At 41.5% G+C, this 22,220-nt stretch overlaps 1 pseudogene; it reads right to left on the reverse strand.

Moving 5' to 3' along the window:
- Positions 1-3,033: 3,033 nt before the first annotated feature.
- Positions 3,034-9,828, reverse strand: LOC149266686 (protein disulfide isomerase-like 2-3 pseudogene; annotated as a pseudogene).
- Positions 9,829-22,220: the final 12,392 nt, after the last annotated feature.

Raw genomic sequence — 22,220 nt, forward strand, 5'->3', positions numbered from 1 at the left:
CAGTTCTACCGGCTTCAGATTTGGATCACCAATGGACGCAGCCCTCAAATAGCCTTGATACCATGTAGGAATTTATTGGGTAAGTTCCTCAGACAGAACACCAAAGGACACCGCTCACAAAGAGATCACAGATCAATACACCAGTATTTTGACGTGGTTAAAACCCTCAAAGAGGGAAACAGTCAACAGCCTGAGCCAACGCGGCCACTTCAGGCAATTTATTAATAAAATAATGAAAATTTACATATGCTTCTCTCATAGATGGATTACCCTACAAATGACCCTCCATGCTCTTTAAATAGAGATCATGGGCCAATCGGGTGTTAAGCCACGGATCAAGTGTCGGTAATACCGAGGAGAGAATGAACCGTCGGATCACTACATATCGTGACCATCGGATTGTAAGTTACAAAATGTACATAGTAAAGAAACACACTTTACCTAACTCTATACCTAACTCTATACTAGACCAAGTTGTACTTAACTATTTCCTATGTGTTGGAATATCCTAACATAGTAGAATCCAGTATCTCTGTCAACACCCCTCTAGTAGTAGGAGTGTGAATAATGATGCAAGAGAATATTGAATAGACATTATAGGCACCTCTTGCATTGCCACGAACTTTGCAGATATGCCTTCCCTCCTGCCTCAGCTAGGTCTTGTCACTCAGTAAACACCCCATTGACAGTTCACACATGCCAGTAGTTGATGATTATGGAAAGAAGGATGCAGAAGGCTTATTATATTCAGAATTTAAAAATTATGTTTCTAGTGTTGCTCCACTGCTAGTGAGCCTGGATAGTACCCCGATGGAGTCACTTTAAGGAATCACAAGCGTTGTTCCACTACCAGTGAGCCTGGTTAGTACCCCGGTGGATTCGTTGCATTACCTCTCTACTTAATAAGCCTTTCTCAATCCTTTACCCTTTATTTTGTTTCATTTTCTTTTACGTGTGCATTTTCACTTATTTCTGGGTGTTCATTGCGCCAGGGAGGATGAGGGATCCCGACTTATTTTACTAGAAAGAGAGGTTGTTTCTTGTTTGACAGAAACTAAGAGATATCCTGATTTAGGTTTTCCCTCATGCCAAGTTTCCACATCTCATTTCTAGTCAGCAAGTGAAAAATTACACAAGTCATTGAAACAATCAAGACCATGCTCGGCACCAGGTTCAGGTTATGGGTATAGGTCATTCAAATGGATTACGATTCCCCATGAGTAATTTGTTCTTATTTTCCCTATTAATAAATTAGACTCGTAGGAGAGATATTCAGGATGAAAATTTGATGAATGGCTCTAAGAGAGGCTACCCATTTGTGTAACCATCACAAATTCACACAATCATAAGGCTAGGACTTTAGTTCTAGGGCTAGGTGACTAGGAAACTCTCCTAGGGTTTACGAATTGGTTTGAAGAGGTCGAAGCAATGCACTTGGATTAAGAGCAAAAGGTGTGAGAAATCTATTCACGACACCACATGTTTGAAATATTCAGGTTCATGAAAGTTCATTCAGTGGCATGCAACATAGGTGAAAATTATAGGCTAGGTCAAAGGTGAGTGTGTGCCAAGCGAGAAGGCAAGTGTATGATGCAATGCATCAGAAATGGTTAATGATGCAATGTAATGCTATTTGTAGAAGAGATCAACTAATTGCAATTAAAATACCAATGCAATGCATATGCAGAGATTTCATGAATTCCATTCAACAGAAAACAAATGCAAGGACATGAGTACAGAAGAAACATGTAGAGAACTAACTACCTACAGTAAAGAAAATGAAACATGAAAAATTTAAATCATAAGAAAATTCTAATCAACCAACTGATAAGAAAAGCTAAAACCTAACTAGTCTAAAACCTAAATCCTAAATTAACCAAAGCATAGGAAGGCTTATGTGAAATTAAACTTCCAATGTAGCCACCACATGAGTTCCCAACCTGCAAAAACAAACATGGTAGTAATTAGAATTTGTGGAAAGAGTTGTGAAAAAAATAGCATGCTTACTTGTAAAGCATGCACCAAAGAAAGAACATCTCATCCACTTGCAGGGAAACGTGTCAGATAAGACCTTTCAAGGAAAACTGCAACCCAATCCTGGTAAACCTAACTAGAAGCGTGAAATTTATAGTAAATCAGCCATAACATACGTCTGTTTATGCTTAACCCTAAATCCAATGCAAGTAAGGCAAGATGTTGTTGGCTAGTAAAGGAATCTACCAGATTAATCTGATCAATAACCCTATCATGATGTAGAGGATGATCAACTTGATAACCCTAAAAAGAGGGGCCCCTATTGGGTGTAACTGAGATCCCTGAGGATTCAAACACAAAAACCCTAATTTCAGAAACTCTAGTTTGAAATTGTTCATGGATTTCGTCAAGGACATGAGGACCTGACATAACCATCAACGGAAGCTGAAGTGCCTCATCATCTTGGCCAACCTCTGAACCTTCAAATGACACACCATCCAATATTGGTAGCTTCACAAGATTTGTAGATGGTATTATATGGCTATTCTTGGTTGTGGTGGGACAACTATCAGTGAAAATATTGTGGATTCGATTCATCGTCTGAATATTCATAGATCGACAGCTTGAAAGATAAGATTATTTAGATTCCCACAAATGAACTGAATCAATTGAAAGAGTCTCAGGTAAAAGGGAAGTCAGGAGATTTTCCCCTTCCGCTATAGGAGTTTGTAGGACATCGTCTGATTGTGTATGTTGACAAATTGTATTGGTTGGGAGACAGTAAAAAAGATTCGAGACGATGGCCAGAGCACTCCCTTCAACAAACAAATTAGGGTATAGAGGTTGATGTGCATCAGTCGAAAGGTGAAGGAAATATTTTCTCAGAGAGACATTGCTCAAATAAGAGGGTTTCCAAGATGATATTGCATTCAGCGAGATGATGTCGAGAGGAGTGTGATGTGCAGAAACTCTCATTTCAGAAAACCTAATTTGACTTGGCTCAGGGGTCTCATCAAGAACGTGAGAACCTGACATAACCATCAGTGGAAGCTGAAGTGCCTAAACTTCATCACGAGTCCCTAAACATTCGAAAGGTGGGTCAGCAAATTCTGGTGGCTTCATAGGATCAACAGATGGATACATAGGATAATCACCAGAGGCATGAGCGAATATATTTCCAGTAAAATGAGAATCACTGAAACCACCAGTTTGATCAAGTTGGGTATCTGATACATAAGGATCCTCTTGGCTTGGGGGTGAAGAGGGATTAATGAGGGAACCAACTTGAGCTGGATGAGATGCAGGGCCCTCTTCTTCAACTATTAAAGACTGCGAGTGGCAAAGGTAAGGCATAAGGGATACAGACTCTGCATCCCTTAACTGTGAAACCTCACCCCCATTTACATGATTGCAATAAATGTGAGCAAGATAAAGATATGAATGATCTGAAGGAAACGCCGGTGTAGTAGACCCATCAACTAGATCAGGGTAGAATGGATGCACAGGGTTAAATGAAGGAGCACCGATCAGACCCAGAATCACATCCTACCCATTTATGTTTGCCAAAGAGAAGGTCGGATTTATAAGCCTGACGTGTTCCATGGATTTGATAAGGAATTCAACATTGCCTGAGACAAGACCGTAGACATCATGCATAGGTGAATGAGATCCCAGAATATAGTGAGACCTATGTTGAATGGACTCGATTGGGGTTCCATCAGTAGGAAGAGATGATATGTGATTTTCATATTCAAGACAAAAAGAATGTATGAGGGATTTAGAGGTGAGACCATCAGATCTATTTCCTAGAAAGCATTGTTCATCGTTTGAACCATTTACAACCATAATCTTATTATGTAACAAGTCAAGAGGAGGATGAGAAATCCCACAAATAGTAATCTCTTCCTCGGGGGGTTGAGGTTGTTCCAGATTCAAGGAGATAGGAAAAACAAAATTACGGGTAGAATCTCAACACTTTGCAATCTGTAAATTATGATGATACTCATGCGAAACAAGACTTGTTTCTAATTGAAAATGTTGTAAAGAAATGAGAACCAATCGTTGAAAAATTATATTCAAATACACCCAGATGACATCACATTCAGGAAATTCAAAATGAATATGCACATATCTGAAAGAAAAATCCTATAAAGATTCCTCAGGTTTCATCCTAAGCTCATTTATCCTCTTTAACACATCTTAAAAATCGTACCTGTCAAATGCTTGTTGGAGCTTACCGATGAGTTGCTCAAATGAAAGAATGGACGTTGTCGGCAATGTGCGACACCATTACTTGGCATGACCTTCAAGGGTGAGGGAGAAAAATACACAAGCAAACTCTTCATCGTCAATCTCAAAAGATTCACAAAAGTCGAGGAAATCATAAATGTGCTCGATTAAAGGTGTTCCATCCTCACCATCAAACTTTAACTGAGACAAGTGTTGGCGCTACTCCTCAGGGAGGGAAAATTGAAAAATAGACAAACCAGATAAACACCCCAAGGGTAAGATTCTGGACAAATCCAGTAATAGATATGAGACTAAACTGCAGGCTCCAAGGGCTCATCCTGTCATTTGGCCCTCCTTCTAGTGCCAATTTTTTGACGAGACAAAATTTACTGCCAACGAGAAATGGGTCTCCCCGATGTAAAGTCCCAATTAGACCTCACACCTTTTGGGATAGAAGTCCCATCCGGTATGTGGGCCCGGCTATTGCCATAAATTTTTTCTGCTCTTGGTTATCAAATGAGAAGGTTCCAAAGTGGGGCAAGAGTGAAGTTATCGGGCATCCAAACAAAGTCAGCCCAAGATTTAAAAACTGCAAAAAGAGTTTTAAACAAGTCACAAAAACAATAAGAAGAGATAAACGATGAGAGTGATTAGTAGGCTAAAACCCCATCGAACATAATAAAAAGTAACATGCTGGAGGTCAATTGCGAAGTAGTTGACAATAGGTCATCAACATGGCAAGGAACAAGTAAACACAGATTCAAAAGCAAAACATACATGCAACCACTATGTATCAGTACATAACATCTTGCATATATGAAAGAACAACTACGAATATGGTGAGGTACCAGATAGCTAATACAATGACCATGTGTGAGCATGGGAATCAGTGCCAAAGATAAAAGAAAACATCTTATTAATATGCTACAACTTCAAATACATATCATGCAATTGGTCAATACCCAATAGTGGAACATGGGTTGTTCATAGCCTTGCCCGATGTCAAAACCCTAGCCCTACTTCAAACCCACTGTCCTAGCTACCAAGAGCTGAGTGGCCTTAGCTCTCAAGCATCAATCAACTCCCTCTATTCACCTCAACTCAAGTTCTAAATTCCTATATTAATGAGGCTCTAGGGAATATTTATAGAGACAAGGTGACTATTCACCTATCGCGACCCTTGGCCTTCCCTGGTGCCCTTTCGGCTACCCTCGTGACTCTTGAGTTTACCCACTTCTTTCTCAACCCAAAATTGAATTTTACATGCCCACATCAGTTCCAACATAGTGGTTTCTACAATGGTGGGTGATATTTACATTATGATAAAAGAGAGAGAAGAGGGATGCAGAGGGTTATTGAAAACCCTAAAATTCTCAATGCCTGAATCTCGCAATAACATGGATGCTTGGTCCTGAAATTGAATTTTTTTTCTTGCCACTATGCCTCACTTGCCTTCATCTATCTCCTAGTGATGTGCCTTTAAATGCCTGGAAAGGTTATTGGAACTTGGAAGGGGCCACCTGGCTTGCTGAAGGAAAACCAAGTTGTGCAAGCTCCATGAGAAACCCTAATCCCGTTGCGTAGATCAACATTTTTTTCGTTCCTTCTACCTGTAGGAAAATAATATTAATCAAAAATAATTTCAAAAAAACAATGAAAATGAAATTACAACCAATTAATTTGAAATAATGGAATTAATAAATAATTGATCTAGACCCCTGTGTGGTCAATTGTTGTGCCATGGTATTGTCAATGCATGTGGCCTTGGAGGGCCCTAGTGATTCATGTGGTTTCAAACATATTTCACTTAAGATGACGCACCAATATAGCTCCGTTTAATATATCGATAGAGGGGTAACCTTCTCCTTTGTGTTGTAATTCCTTTCATGGAATCCTATATCCCATGTCACTCTTCATGCATTTAATCATATAAAATCAACAACCCTAACTTTTCTCTTATCATGCCAAGCCACCATCAAAATAGAAATATGCTTGTGGGAATGACCCTTTGAAGTCATTTGATTTGTGAAAACGAATGGTATTTAAATTAAGGATATTATAAGAATCACCCAAGAATAAGGCCCACATCACTGCGGTTCTTCTGAACGATGCACTATCTAATTCTCCCGTTGTTACCCTCAGTGAGTTTCGATCAACCTAACCTCCCAGTTCTCTTATTTTTTGTCTTTATTTCCAAGATTCACGTTTTCAAAACTTATACGGTTATCTATAATTATCAATTTTAGTAGCTGACCATGCAACAGAAGCACCTTTTCAAGTGACCACTCTGCTAAGGTAGCGACTGGTGAGGTAGTTCACGTTTTTTGGAAGGTCACATTTTCACAAAGTCACATTACTTGTATGTTTGTCTGAGGCACAAGAATGCGATCTCGTGACTTTGCTAGTAGTGCGACCTCCTGGAGGTCGTACCATCATAATGCAATAGGTCATGCTTCCAACGGATACTCGTAAGATGCGATTTCATGACTCATAGGCTTTCCAAAAGAATGAAACCTATTGGAATGTTGGCTTTGCACTCATCGCGGGTGCTTTCAGGAAGCTCACTAGAGGTGTTAACATGCGACCCAGAGACTACAAGTGCAAGTGCGACTTCTAGAAGGGCGCAAAGTTGCATCTTAGATTGATCGCACTGCTTGGATATTTTCCATGAGTGTTGAAGTGTGAACTGGTGATTGTGCAAGGGAGTGCGACTTCTTAGAGGTCGCAAAATCACTGAATGGGCTAGTCGCATTCTAGGATGCATTCGTTATATATCCATGTCTAACTTCCTCATGCTTTTTGTAACTCGTTTTCAAAACCCGTGATGATTTAAATGTTGATATCATTAAATTGGACCATACATTTAACATTGAAATAAAAACCCGTGTCCTGCCTAAATCACACTCTCTACCTATCCAATTTCTCTGCATGATGAGAAAATAAGTGAAAGTTTGCATAGTAAGCTTTATATATTTCTAGAGAACTGGGCAGAATTATGAAATTGTTCCATTTCTTGCTTTTCCTGAAACATGAATCACCTAAAATTCTTCTTTTTTATCATTCTTATTTCCCACTAGCTCATCTAGTGAGAACTCGTCTTCCTCTAACATCTCTCCATATCTCCCATCCCACAGTTTAGTTTCCTCAATAACAAGATAGATTCTAGGGGAAAATTACCTTTACCTCCCTGCCCTGCATCCTTCATAAAATCATTAGATATCCAATTTTCAAATGCACTGCGAAGTGGATCATAGACACTCCTTTTGTAGTTCAAAGCTATGAATGCTGGATACTCATAGCCACCAACATTGACTGCTAAGAGCAGGATTCTTTCTTGTTGCTACCCACGCGTAGCTGTATGAAATTCTTTTGAATTTTTATGCTGCAGACATGAGTTGAGTTGTTGTAGGTAATGATCCCTTCCTTCTACTTTTGTGTCTAAAATGTCGGGCAGGAAACTAACAAAACAGACTGATGAAGCAGCACATGTGGTTCCCAATACGTCCTGGCTTGCAAGCTTCACCACTTCCGGAGGAGAAACATGCCAAGCCACCATCAAAATAGAAATATGCTTGTGGGAATGACCCTTTGAAGTCATTTGATTTGTGAAAACAAATGGTATTCAAATTAAGGATATTATAAGAATCACCCAAGAACAAGGCCCACATCACTGCGGTTCTTTTGAACGATGCACTATCTAATTCTCCCGTTGTTACCCTCAGTGAGTTTCGATCAACCTAACCTCCCAGTTCTCTTATTTTTTTGTCTTTCTTTCCAAGATTCATGTTTTCAAAACTTCTACGGTTATATATAATTATCAATTTTAGTAGCTGACCATGCAACAGAAGCACCTTTTCAAGTGACCACTCTGCTAAGGTAGCAACTGGTGAGGTAGTTCACGTTTTTTGGAAGGTCACATTTTCACAAATTCACATTACTTGTATGTTTGTTTGAGGCACAAGAATGCGATCTCGTGACTTTTCTAGTAGTGCGACCTCCTGGAGGTCGCACCATCATAATGCAATAGGTCACGCTTCCAACGGATACTCGTAAGATGCGATTTCATGACTCATAGGCTTTCCAAAAGAATGAAACCTATTGGAATGTTGGCTTTGCACTCATCGCGGGTGCTTTCAGGAAGCTCACTAGAGGTGTTAACATGCGACCCAGAGACTACAAGTGCAAGTGCGACTTCTGGAAGGGTGCAAAGTTGCATCTTAAACTGATCGCACTGCTTGGATATTTTCCATGAGTGTTGAAGTGTGAACTGGTGATTGTGCAAGGGAGTGCGACTTCTTAGAGGTCGCAAAATCACTGAATGGGCTAGTCGCATTCTAGGATGCATTCGTTATATATCCATGTCTAACTTCCTCATGCTTTTTGTAACTCGTTTTCAAAACCCGTGATGATTTAAACGTTGATATCATTAAATTGGACCATACATTTAACATTGAAATAAAAACCCGTGTCCTGCCTAAATCACACTCTCTACCTATCCAATTTCTCTGCATGATGAGAAAATAAGTGAAAGTTTGCATAGTAAGCTTTATATATTTCTAGAGAACTGGGCAGAATTATGAAATTGTTCCATTTCTTGCTTTTCCTAAAACATGAATCACCTAAAATTCTTATTTTTTATCATCCTTATTTCCCACTAGCTCATCTAGTGAGAACTCGTCTTCCTCTAACATCTCTCCATATCTCCCATCCCACAGTTCAGTTTCCTCAATAACAGGATAGATTCTAGGGGAAAATTACCTTTACCTCCCTGCCCTGCATCCTTCATAAAATCATTAGATGTCCAATCTCAAATGCACTGCGAAGTGGATCATAGGCACTCCTTTTGCAGTTCAAAGCTATGAATGCTGGATACTCACGACCACCAACATTGACTGCTAAGAGCAGGATTCTTTCTTGTTGCTACCCACGCGTAGCTGTATGAACTCCTTTTGAATTTTTATGCTGCAGACATGAGTTGTTGTAGGTAATGATCCCTTCCTTCTACTTTTGTGTCTAAAATGTCGGGCAGGAAACTAACAAAACAGACTGATGAAGCAGCACATGTGGTTCCCAATACGTCCTGGCTTGCAAGCTTCACCACTTCCAGAGGAGAAACATTCGTCTCACGTTGTTCAAGGGAAAAGGATTCAATCACAAAAGTTGTCCTTAAACCTTCACAGGAACTGGACTCTCCTTATCCAAACCAGAGACCAAGATTGTAGGAAAGATTTATACATTGAACCTGCTCATCAAACGCTTCTCTGCATCACAATTGAAGTGACCCATATTCACCTTTGCCTTCAAGCTATTTGCAACTTTCTTCCACACTGCAACAAGTTTTTCGCAATGTCCACACTAGGGAGCAGAACATTCAACAAGCCCTTGATATTTACTTTTCAGGAAAATGGAATCAAAGTTGCTTAAAGTGAGATCTACTGATGAACTTGATGAAATTTTCTTATTTGATCCAGTGTTCCCATTTAGTCAGTCTTTAACAACAATTTTCAACTACTGAATTGAAAATTTGGCTATTGGTTTTGCATCCCTTGCTCCTTGATATTATAGTGGGGGCTTGCCAAGAGTAAATACCTCAATGGTTGGAAATCCCTTAATTCTGCATTCCATGGTGCAAAACCTCAATAAGGACACCCTTGTCATTGTTTAGAACTTGTGGTGCCCATATAATACCCCTTATGCTCCATTTAAATCCCTGTAAAGAAAAAGGGATAAATAATTAAAACCATGAAAATATTTCATCTGGAGTAGTAAAATTACAACTAAATTTTATGAGTAAAACAAGAGGTGCTCAAAATTGAAAATCAACACAACATTTAGGCACCTTACCAGACTTATGAATTACAAGAAATTTATGTGATTCAAAAAGAAATGGTGCAGGTAGAGATTCAAGGGTGGGGAGTAAGATGGAAATTTGAGGAATCTTAATGTACTCGAGGGGATGAGGACCAAGAAAAAGCAGGGATATTGTCATGATGTATTATTACAAACCCTTATGCATATGTGTGATCATGCTTCAGGGTGAGTCAAGAAGAGCTTAAAACGACATGAGTACTTCGATCACATATGTCTACAGCTACAAGGATGCAGGGGTAGTATATAATCTCTGCAAGCCCTAATGCTCATGTTGAGGTGAAGGATTGGCCAAGGACCTAAGGAAAAAGTGTTGTTGTGACTCCCAAAATAATGCCATGTGATGCTGACGGGAGCGCGCCCCTAGAGGCATTTGAATATGCTGACAACAGGGAGGGGATCACTCTTCTAGCAATCTAGGGTTTCTCATAAACCCTAATATTTTCATTCTTACGGGAAGCCACCTTGAACGCAATGCTTGTTCAAATATAGGACATCCATCGATCGTGATGTGTATGATGCAAAGATGAGTTTTAAAATCATAAGAGACTCTTAGTGCATCAATGAATCCATTAACCTTCGAAACCCTAATGCGATCTGATGCCTATATCTGAGATAAAACATGATTCGTGAATGTAATGCATGAAACGTGAGTGAGCGCACCAAAGGGTTTGGATAGGCAAGGTCGCAGGGAGAGCAACCAGTTGGGGTCCTATCAAAAACCCTAGAATCTCAGGGTGAGTGTTAGGGTACCCAAAATTTTGAATATGCCCAAAAATTTGGGTGGTGTAGTAGTGGCTACAACAATTAGCGAACCACTGGTAGAATCTAGTATCTCTGTCAACACCCCTGTAGTAGTCTTAGTGTGAATATTGATGCAAGGGAATATTGAAAAGACGCTATGGGCACCTCTTGCATTGCCACAACCTTTTGCAGATATGCCTTCCCTCGTGCCTCAGCTAGGTCTTGTCACTCAGTAAACACCCCATTGACAGTTCACACATGCCTGTAGTTGATGTTGATGCAAAGAATGGGGCAGAGGGCTTATTGTATTCAGAATTTAAAAAGTAAGTTTCTGGTGTTGCTCCACTGCCAGTGGGCCTAGATAGTACCCCGGTGGAGTCACTTCAAGAAATCACAAATGTTGCTCCACTGCCAGCGAGCCTGGTTAGTACCCCAGCGAAGTCGTTGCATTACCTCTCTGCGCAGGAAGCCTTTCTTGGTTCTTTACCCTTTATTTGGTTTCATTTTCTTTTACGTGTGCATTTGCACTTATTTCTGTGTGTTCATTGCGCCAAGGAAGATGAAGGATCTCGACTTATTTTACTAGCAAGAGAGGTGTTTTCTTGTTTGACAGAAACTAAGAGATATCATGATTTAGGTTTGCCCTCATGCCAAGCTTCCACATCTCATTTGCAGACAACAAGTGAAAAAGAACAAAAGTCATTGAAACAATCAAGACCACACTTGGCACTAGGTTTAGGTTATGGGTATAGTTCATCCAAATGGATTAGGGTTCCCCATGAGCAATTTGTTCTTATTTTCCCTGTTAATAAATTAGACTCATAGGAGAGATATTTAGGATGCAAATTTGATGATTGGCTCTAAGAGAGGCTACCCATTGACGTAACCATCACAACTTCACACAATCACAAGGCTAGGGTTTTAGTTCTAGGGCTAGGTGACTAGGAAACTCTCCTAGGGTTTAGAAACCAGTGTGAAGAGGTCAAAGAAATGCACATGGAGTAAGAGAAAAAGGTGTGAGAAAGCTATTCACGACACTACAAGTTTGAAATATTCAAGTTCATGAAGGCTCATGGAGTAGCAAGAAACATAGGTGAAAATTCGAGGCTAAGTCAAAGGTGAGTGTGTGCCAAGCGAGAAGGCAAGTGTATGATGCAATGCAACAAACAGGGTTAATGACGCAATGTAATGCTATGTGAAGAAGAGATCAACTAATTGCAATTAAAGGACCAATGCAATGCATATGCAGAGATTTCATGAATTCCATTGAACAATAAACAAATGCAAGGACATGAGTGTAGAAGAAACAAGCAGGGAACTAACTACCTACAGTAAAGAAAATGAAACATGACAAATTTAAATCATAAGCAAATTCTAATCAACCAACTGATAAGCAAAGCTAAAACCTAACTAGTCTAAACCCTAAATCCTAAATTAACCAAAGCATAGGTTGGGTTATGTGAAATCAAACTTCCAATGCAGCCACTGTAGGAGTTCTGAACCTGAAAAAACAAAGATGGCAACAATTAGAATTTGTGGAAAGGGTTGTGCAAAAAATAGCATGCTTACCTTTAAAGCATGCACAACAAAAATAACATTTCATCCACCTACAAGGAAACGTGTCAGAGAAGTCCTTTGAAGGAAAAATTTAACCCAATCCTCGTAAACTGAACCACAAGCTTGAAATTTATAGTCATCCAGCCATAAAACGTCCATTTATGCTTAACCCTAAATCCAATACAAGTAAGGAAAGATATTGTCGGGTAGTAAAGGAATCTGACAGATTAATCCAATCAACAATCCCATCATGATTTAGAGGATGATCAACTTGATAACCCTAAAAAGACAGGCCCCTGTTGGGTGTAACTGAGATCCCTAAGGATTCAAACATAGAAACCCTAGTTTGAAATTGTTCATGGACATCGTCAAGGACATGATGACCTAACATAACCATCAGTGGAAGCTGAAGTGCCTCATCATCCTGGCCAACCTCTGAACCTTCAAACTACACACCATCCAATATTGGTAGCTTTTCAATATTTGTAGATGGTTGTATATGATTATTGTTGGTTGTGACTGGACAACTATCAGTGAAAATATTTTGGATTGGATTCATTGTCTGAATATTGATAGATCGGCAACTTCATAGATCAGATTCTTTAGATTCCCAAAAATGAATTGAATCAACCAAAAGACTCTCAGGTAGAGGGGAGGTCAGGAGATTTTCCCCTTCCCCTATAGAATTTTGTAAGACATCATTTGATTGTGCATGTTCATAGACTGTATTGGTTGGGAGATTTTTGGCTTGAGGGGGACTGACCCAGGTTCAACATTAATTAGCCAAACAAATCCCTACACTACTGGCCCTTTCGGCATCAACTCGCAAAGTGCAAATTGAAGTCTCACCCGAAGCAGTATGGGGGGTTGCTTGAATCAAGTTTTCACACCCTTAGATGGTCGTGATGTTGTTTGATTCCCTCTATCCTTGCCTTCGTGCAAGTTATTTCGCTCTAGGGCTTGCAAGACAAACCCTCTATTCCGTCCTTCAATACCTTCGCGAAAGGATATGATCGCCCTTCGCGTAGCCCGAGCTTGCTGCCCAGATACTTTCGCACTACTATGGCAGCGTGCCATACAAATTCCCTAATTAATCTAAGTGCCTTGCTTATCTTATCAAACAATTATAGTTACCCCCACATAAACAGATATTCATAAATGTGTTCAATTATTCAATGTAATTGCATTCATTCATGCACCATATAAACATAATAAAGAAAATTCATACATAACATATCAAGATGCATCAAAGAAATAGAAATTGCATAATATATCTCTTTATTAATATCTTCCAAGTGGCTACAACCTCTATCTTCCTTGCGCACATAGTTGCAGGAGTCCGCGCACTCAGCTGCGGACTTCCACCCTAGGCCTCTGCACACTCAGATGCAGAGCCTCTACCTATGCTACAACCTAAGACTTAGACTTCTTTCCCTAAAGCTATGATTCTATTACATCATTCTTCATTGTCCCTTTCTTTTCAAATTACTTAGAGCTTAGCTTTTTTATACAATCCCATGGTCCGCAGAGCATGGGTAGTTCTCTTATAGTCGACTTTACTTTTACAAAACTAAGAGCGGACTACCCTTTATGAAACATAACACCTTTGTGCCCCACGAACACAAATTACGGAGTCTTTACAATAATATTACAAAAATTGACTTAAACATGGGATTTTAGCCACAAAACTTCCCTTGGGGAATCCCACTCCCAACAGGCCACAACACAAACATCGTGACTTACCCTCGAGTCACTCGGTAGGCACGAAGATCTTTACTTGAAGCCCATCCAACTCGACCCTAATGACTGCAACTTCAGTCATGCACTAAGTTGTTGCCTGCATCGCATCTTCAACTGTTTTCTCGGTTACTTCCGCTATGTTGTCAGCCTGAAGTTGTTGTTGTGTCACTTGCAGAGTCAAAAACTTGCCTTTAATGTTTCCTATGACTATGTCAGCTTCCTCCATCCAGGGTTTGGGTCGCGCCTTCAGCACTTCTTCCTTGTGCAGCGCTGCGTCCACCTATTCCTTCACCTGCTTGGCTTCCTATAGCTTGGATAACCTCTGTGTCAACATGACTGTTTGCAATGTACCCTTCACTTCATCATAGAGTTGTTGGAGTTCGTGCACTTCCATTTCTAGCCTCTAGATGTTTGGTTCCTTCTGCAAGTTGGTCAAGACCTCAAACGATTATCTGAACAACTGTGTGCAGTCCGCTACTGCACTCTCCACCACCGCAACTGCTTCGGTGATAGTGGCCGCCTACTGTTCCTTTACCTCTGGTGGTGTTGAAGGCTGGGCCCTCAACTAGAGCTCTGTAATCTATAAGTTCAGCTCCAACTTAACCTGTGCCATCTCAGTCTGAGTTTCATGCACCCCTGTTGCCAATTTACAGATGCGGACCTCAACTAGATCCTCCTTTAAAATGGCCAACTCTGGGACCATTCTACATGCCTCCTCCACGACTTGTATGATCCTCTTCCTCTGGCTGGTCGCTTCGGCCTCAATAGCAATGACAACATTCCTCTATAGGTCCATATTCTTGTTGTTTATATTCTGTTCACTAATCATCTAGAGGGCGTGATGCTCACGGGCCCTCAACTCTTTAATTACTCCATCCTACAAGATGTGGAGTGCTTCACGCAGAAGCGCTGCCAGGTTTAGCCCAACTCCCTTCAAAGCATTGATAGTGGGCCTATCAACCTCATTTTCTGTGGTCAGTGCTCCATCTAGAAGCACTATCAGACTAGAAGCCTTCATGCGCAGCATATTGGCAGCCTCTGATGTGCCGATAGCCAAGATGGTGGACAGCGGACAAGCTTGCATCACACAGGTTTGCAACTCCTGCAGCTTGGTCTCGATTGCCCCTAGGATGATCTGTTGCTACTTCTCAAATTGTTGCAGGGCCTCCGCGGTGACATCTCTTATGGTGTCACCAATTTCATATAAGTCACCCTATGTTAGTGTGATAGGGTCCAGCGAGGTCTTGGTCACCATGGATTTCTTTCTGGACCCTCCCTTTTCTAGCTCTCTCGGGTGTTTAATGCGGGAAGACGTCTCCTGAGGGTCCACACCATGCCACTCTGTGTCCTCTTCTTCAGTCTCAGGTGAAGGTGACCATGCACCTTTGTCAGAGCCTTGCTCTATGCCACCTATTTTTTTCCTGCCTCCTTTCCTACCTATTCCGCCTGGGTCTTTTTAGCGGCCTCCTTTTTCCTATTTTCGACTAGCTGAGCCATCTTCAGCTTGGCCTGTTCCTTCTTCTTCTGTGTGATGGACTTGCTTCCACCCACCGCTAAGTCCATTGTGATGCGCCACTCCACCAGCCATTTATCCAACACTACATCGATGGCATCATCTGTGGCTAGGTACGACAAATCATACCACTTCTGCGCATGTCAACATGACGTTATTCACTAGTGCTTATGTCTCCTTTAAGAATTGTTCGAATGCCAGACTCACTACTAGATCTTGAAAGAATTCACAGTTCATGTGCACCTGAGAGCGCAACAACTCAATTCTCAAAATGCCAAGTGTTTTTCATTGAACAACCATTTGTAATTTCTAGGGCATTTTGAATTCAAGTCCGACCGTTCCCCCCAAAATCGGTTCATTAATGCCAGATTGGTGGCAAATTTTCAAGGATATAAGCAATAAATTTCATCTTAAATGCTAGTCGTCCACTCCATTTTGCCTCACTTCTACCGTCATTTCATGAACAGTGACTTAACAGTCACTTTGTAGCTGATCTGTGCAATTTTTCCCTGGGTAGTGCAACTCCCTCCTTGATTCGTGTCATCATCCAATCATGTAGGTCCCCAACCTAGGCAGTGTAGTTTATAGTCCCGTGCCTCCTTTCAGCTTCCTGGAGTGCTAAGACTGTGCTTCTTTCATTTAGTCACATGGCTAGACCGTCAGTGTATGGCTTCAAGCGACTACCATTCACCTTTCCTGGGAAGGGTTCTCCATTTAATTTGACCAACTGTACCGCTCCTCCATCGGTAATCTCCTTAATAACGTAAGGCCATAACAAGTGCATCAAAATTTTCACTGAAAATTTATCAAACTTACTATCATATGACAAAACCAGGTCATTTACCTTAAATGTGCACAGCTTGATGTGGCGATCATGCCATGCCTTTTCGCGTTGCTTTTGAACCTGCTAGTGAAATCCAGCCAAAAATATTTCTTCTTCAAGCTCATCCAACTGCGCAAGCCTCTCCTCTAGGGCTATGCAATTTGTCATACCTGTGAACACTGCTATGTGCAAAGTAGGTACGATGTATTCCATAAGAATTACCGCTTCCACACCATAGACAAGCCTAAAAGGGGTTTGTCCAGTCAACTTCTTCAATGTCGTCTGATAAGCCCACAATACTGCAGGCATGCATAGGTCCTAATCACTTCGCTGAGCAATGAAAACCTTGGTCAGTGCATTTTCGAGCACTTTGTTGAATGCCTCTACTATTTCATTAGCATGTGGGTGATAAGGTGTGCTCTTATGGTGATATACCTGAAATTCCTCCGTCAGTGCGTTGATTGTCTCAGTTAGGAAGTGCATACCACGATCACTCATGAAGATCTTCGGACATCCAAATCACATCAGTACCTTCTCAAATAGGAAATTCGCAACAGTTGCGCCTGTGCAATCCTTCACCGGTTTCACTTTTTCCCAACGAGTAAAATACTCCATCACAGTGGCAATGTATCTTGCTCCTATCTTTGCTTGTGGCTGAATAAGTCCTACAAAATTGATCACCCACTTCTCGAAGGGTTGCAACGTCATTTGTGGATTCAAAGGCATTTCATCCCTCCATGATGGCCTGCCCATTCTTTGACATACATCACATGCCTTGCAATATGCTTTAGAATCCTGATGAAGGGTTGGCCACCACAACCCTGTGCATAGAATCTTCTGCGCAGTTTCTCTCCCTGCATAATGTCCTCCTGCGGCACCCCCATGAGTGTCCATGAGGATGCTACTTCTTTTGAATTCAAGTACATATCGTCACAATATCTCATTAGTCCCCATTTTGTATAGATGCCTAGCAATGACAGAGAAATATGCTACACACACCACTAATTCCTTCTTTTGTTGGACAGTGTATCCTTCCGGAGCAGTTCTTCTTGCTAGGAAATGTATTATATCCTCAAAATGACCATCTATGACATGCACTACAAATAGCTACGCATCAGGCAATCCTTCTTCCAAGTTAGTGGGTTCCTCCCCTATTTCGATGTGCGATAGATGGTCTGGTCCCACATTCAAGCGTCCAAGCTTCACAACCACTTCAAAATCATACTCCTAGAACAATAAGAGCCATTTGCATATTTTTCTCCCCAAAACAAGCTTATTGACCAAGTACTTCAGCGTAGAGTGATCCATATACATCTTAAAATGGCCTCCCAACAAGTAGTTCCTATACCTTTGGAGAGCATACACCATAGCTAGCCCTTCGCACTCAGTGGTGGAATAATTCTTCTCCACTTTAGATAATATTCGACTTGCGAATGCGATAGGTTGGTCCAAGCCTTCTCCACAAGCCTTTGTTAGTATTACTCCCAGTGCTATACAGGACACGTCAACATGCACATGAAACTCTTTCTTCCAATCTGGGAAGATGAGAATCAGGATGATGACCATCTTTTCTTTCAATATATCCAAGCTCTTCTTGCAGTCATCATTCCAATAGAAGGTGATATCCTTCTTTAGTAGTTTCTCCATAGGCGTGGTGATCTGGGCATAACCTTTGATAAACGTTTTGTAGTATCCTAAATGTCCCAGGGTAGCATGCAGTTGCTTCACACTTCTTGGTGCTTCCAAGTTTAGTATCACTGTGATCTTCGCAGGGTCTGCCATCAGTGCCTGTTTGCAAACCACAAGCCCCAACAGGTTCCCAAAAGGAACACAAACCAGACACTTCTTCAGATTGAGCACGATCTGGTATCTTCGATAGGTATCCAACATCAAGCGCAAGCTTTCTACATGGTGCTTAACCAGCCCAAATACAGTCCAGTCATCAAAATATACCTCCAGGAACTTATGAATAAATTCCTTGAATGTCGCACCAACTACACGCAAGAAGATTGTAGGCACATTCTTTAATCGAAATGACATTACGGTGTACTGAAAACAACCCCACTCAATTGCGAAGGTTGCCTTGCTCCTATCCTCCAGCATGATTTTGATTTGGTGGTACCCATAGAACCCATCATTGAAGGAATATGCTTCTTGGCCACCTACATTATCCAACACTTCATCTGTGAATGGAGTCAGGAAAGGATCATGCACACAAGTGTCATTCAATTTTCTGAGATCCACACATATCCTTATCTCATCCTTCTATTTCTTCTCTTGCACCACCATTGGGCTTACCCAATCAGATTCTTCCATAGGCTCAATGATGCCTGTTGCGAGCATCTTGTCTAGCTCTATGCAGACCTTCTCCTTATATTTCGAATTGAGACGGTAAGGCCTTTGCTTAACTGGCGTCGTGTCGGGCTTTAACGTGATCTTCATCATTCCTAAGTCCCCGATTATTCCTTTCAGATCCATAAACTTGGTAGGGAATAATTCCTGGTATTCGTGGAGCAATTCAGCGACCTTATCCACCGTTGCATTGTCCTAGTAGTCTCCAATCTTTGTGAATTTGGGTTCTACCTCCCTACCAATATTTACTTGTTTCGTTTTTAGAAGCACTGTTATATGAGGACTTTCAATATGCGGCCCTTGAACCTCCCGGTGACCTTTTGTTTCTGGAATGTTAATCGTTCATGGATCCTCGTCCTCTTCTTCAACAGTTACATTATAGCATTCTAGCGTGTAGGTCAGCTGAGTAGCCCATTCAGACTGAGCTAGGTCTAAAGGATCCTGTGGTATCCTAAAGATAGTTTATTTCACCTCTTGTAGCACTTCATCAATACTATCAAACCTATCCTCAAAACTGAAGGTCATCATGAATCCTTCGCATAGGATATCCCATTCGCCTATCCCATGGCGGAGCTTTGTTTCTATATACCAATTCATTGGGATAACATCCAGGGTATGACAAAATAGGTGCACCCACTCTGGTTGGGGGTTTTCTCCATAAGCTTAGGTCCATTTGGCCAGATGGGCATGCAGATCATTCTGCCCATCATACTTGTCTATCAATCGTATCTTAGGCTTCCCAAATTGTGTTCTCATCATCCTCCTACATTCACACCAATCGTAAAAGCTTCCTTTGTGCGTACCCACCATCTTGCGGGCGTAGCACGTAGTGCCTAGTTCAAGACTTGGAAGCACTGATTTTCTGGTACCTCCCTTTCAAATTCATCCAAAAATATGTCTACCTCATTCAGACCATCATAAGTAGGCATATTTCTTACCTCTGATGAAACATAGCGTATCGACTGGGTCATCATGTTGCAATTTAGTTTAGTTACCTCATGTAACAGATTATGCCAGGTTCTATTTCTTCGTCAGAGTTTGAAGTGCATGAACTTTGGTGATCCCATGTAATCCGTCCATCCATGGTGGGATTCACCCAATCTTCATCTCGCGTTGTTATCTTATAGATATAGTCTAGGTCATCATCACTCTCATAATCGCGGATAGGTTCAATGTAGCGCGATCCTTCAGCAGGACTAAGGGGTACTATTATGCGCAACGATTTCTTCTCAAATATCATCTTTCACTTTTTCAAATTGATTACCCCATTCATATCAGTAGCCCAGTCAATTCCCAAGAGCATAGGATAGGGATTGTTGTCATCCACTATCTCTATTACTTCAAAGTCAATCAGTGTGCTCGCTTCCTCAATATCCACGGTCACCTCCTGCAGCCGCCCCATGGGGATGACCTTCTGCTGATTTACCATCCTTAGTTGAATCAGAGACCATTGCAGCATAGGTCTCCCCATCCATTCCCAAGTCTGTTTTGGTAGGGAATTCACATCTAACCCTAGGTCAAAAATGACCTGACCCATTTCATACTCTGCTATCTGTGCGATCAGTCTCATCTCCCGTCCCGTCCTTGTTTTATGCTTGCCAATCTTTCATACTACGCACGGCTCACCTAGCGTGGTTCCAGCACATATATTGATGAGTTCTCGTAATCCTTTCACAGCCTTACTGTCGCGTAGCAATTTCATACAAGTTTCCAGGAAAGTTGTGAGCATAGAGGGGTCCATCTCCTGCTCAGGCTTATCCTTGCTTCCTGATGTGGAGGCCTCAGTGAATCTCTTCTTAGCTTCCATGAAGGTTTCACGTGTGCACTCCAAATCGAACTCAACCTCCTTATGGGAGCTTTGCTGACCCACGCACTATCTTCTGGTTGTTTCCCTTTTTCATCTCCCATTGCGATTCAACTTCTGAGCACTATATTTACGTTTGGGTCCTCTTCGCGCAGCTCAGACCTCATCATCTATAGGTTCTGAGTCGGCAGAGGTGGTAGCACCCCTTTGTCACATATCCTAGCTATCAACATAGGATAGTCTTCCATTTCATGATCAAATAGCTTGAAATATTTGCACGATGGGCATGTTGGGTTAGTGCAATCACGGGCGTAGTGTCCTAGTCCCCCACAATTGTAGCAGATAAATTTTCCTTAACCTCTTCTAGGTCCTCCTCCACCTCGGCTTTATCCGCATCCTTGAAATCTTGTCTGCGCCATTCTTGTGCTCTGGTCAGGGGGTCGTGTTTCATCCTAAACCCTATAGGCGGGAGTTCTATCCATCATCAATTCATAACTCCCGTAGTTACGCTCATCATGCCCTACCGATCTACAAAATTTGCAGAACAGTTGTTGTGGTGTGTCTACATACTTCTGCAGCATATGACAGTTATCTGTGGCATGTTTTCCTGCTACCTGACAGATAGCGCACCACAATGCAAGCCCCGCGCTAGGTCTTGCTTGAGCTTCTGGCCTTAAAGGAATCCGTCCTCCCCATACAATATAGTTTACAAAGACCAAGCAATGGTATTTTTCATGACACTAACTCTTGCATTTCAGGCACCACACTTCCACGCGTACCTCTGGTCGAACCGTCCTGTCTTGCTTCAAACTTTTCATCTCAAGGCATAAATTCTTTAGCTGCGCATGGATCTGTTGAACTCCTAGATTAGGATCTTGCATCGGATTTTCATGTAGTCTCATGGAAATCTCCAATGTATCCACCGGAGTTGTTATCTTTTGTTGCGACAGCGCAGCCCTTAAGTGTGGTAGTAGCGAAGCCACAAACTACTCACGATGATATCCATCTGTCAAATTCATGTTGGCTTCGCGGATTGTACACTACATCCTTTGGTCTAGCTCCCAAGGCGTCTTTCCTGGTTGCATTGTGATCTCCTTGAATCCCACAATCAATTGTGCCTCATATTTAGGCCTACTCAACTCTTTATTTAGTGTTGTTTAGATGTCAGCCACTCCAGCATTCGGGTTATCATTCGAGTACTTTATATACCAGGTTAGCGCGTGATCTTGCAGGGCACTAACCAATGTCACCTTTGTTATATGATCATCTGTAACACCTTGAGCTTCCCATACAACCTTCAAAACAAACTAGAATTGGTCTGAATCCTCATTTCCCAAGCCTTTGAACAAAGGTAAATTTACTGCGTTTTCCATACTGAACTGCAGTGAAGGTGGAAGTGGTGCGGGTGAAGTTGGAGGTGATGGTGGTGAAGTTGGAGGTTGTGTGGGTAGAGGTGGTATTTGCGGGAATCCTTGTCTTATTAACTGAACAACACTTCACGGAGAAACCTTTGTTATCCCTTCCTCATCACCTCGCGGAGGTGAAATCAATGGACTATACTTTGGACCCTTTTATCCTTCGTTCCTGTAAGTCTTTCCGCTTCACGTAATTCCGAG

The sequence above is a fragment of the Pinus tabuliformis genome, chromosome 6 (genome assembly GCF_031772625.1).
Source record: "Pinus tabuliformis cultivar Carrire ecotype Pingquan chromosome 6, CPIR1, whole genome shotgun sequence".
Lineage (NCBI taxonomy): Eukaryota > Viridiplantae > Streptophyta > Pinopsida > Pinales > Pinaceae > Pinus > Pinus tabuliformis.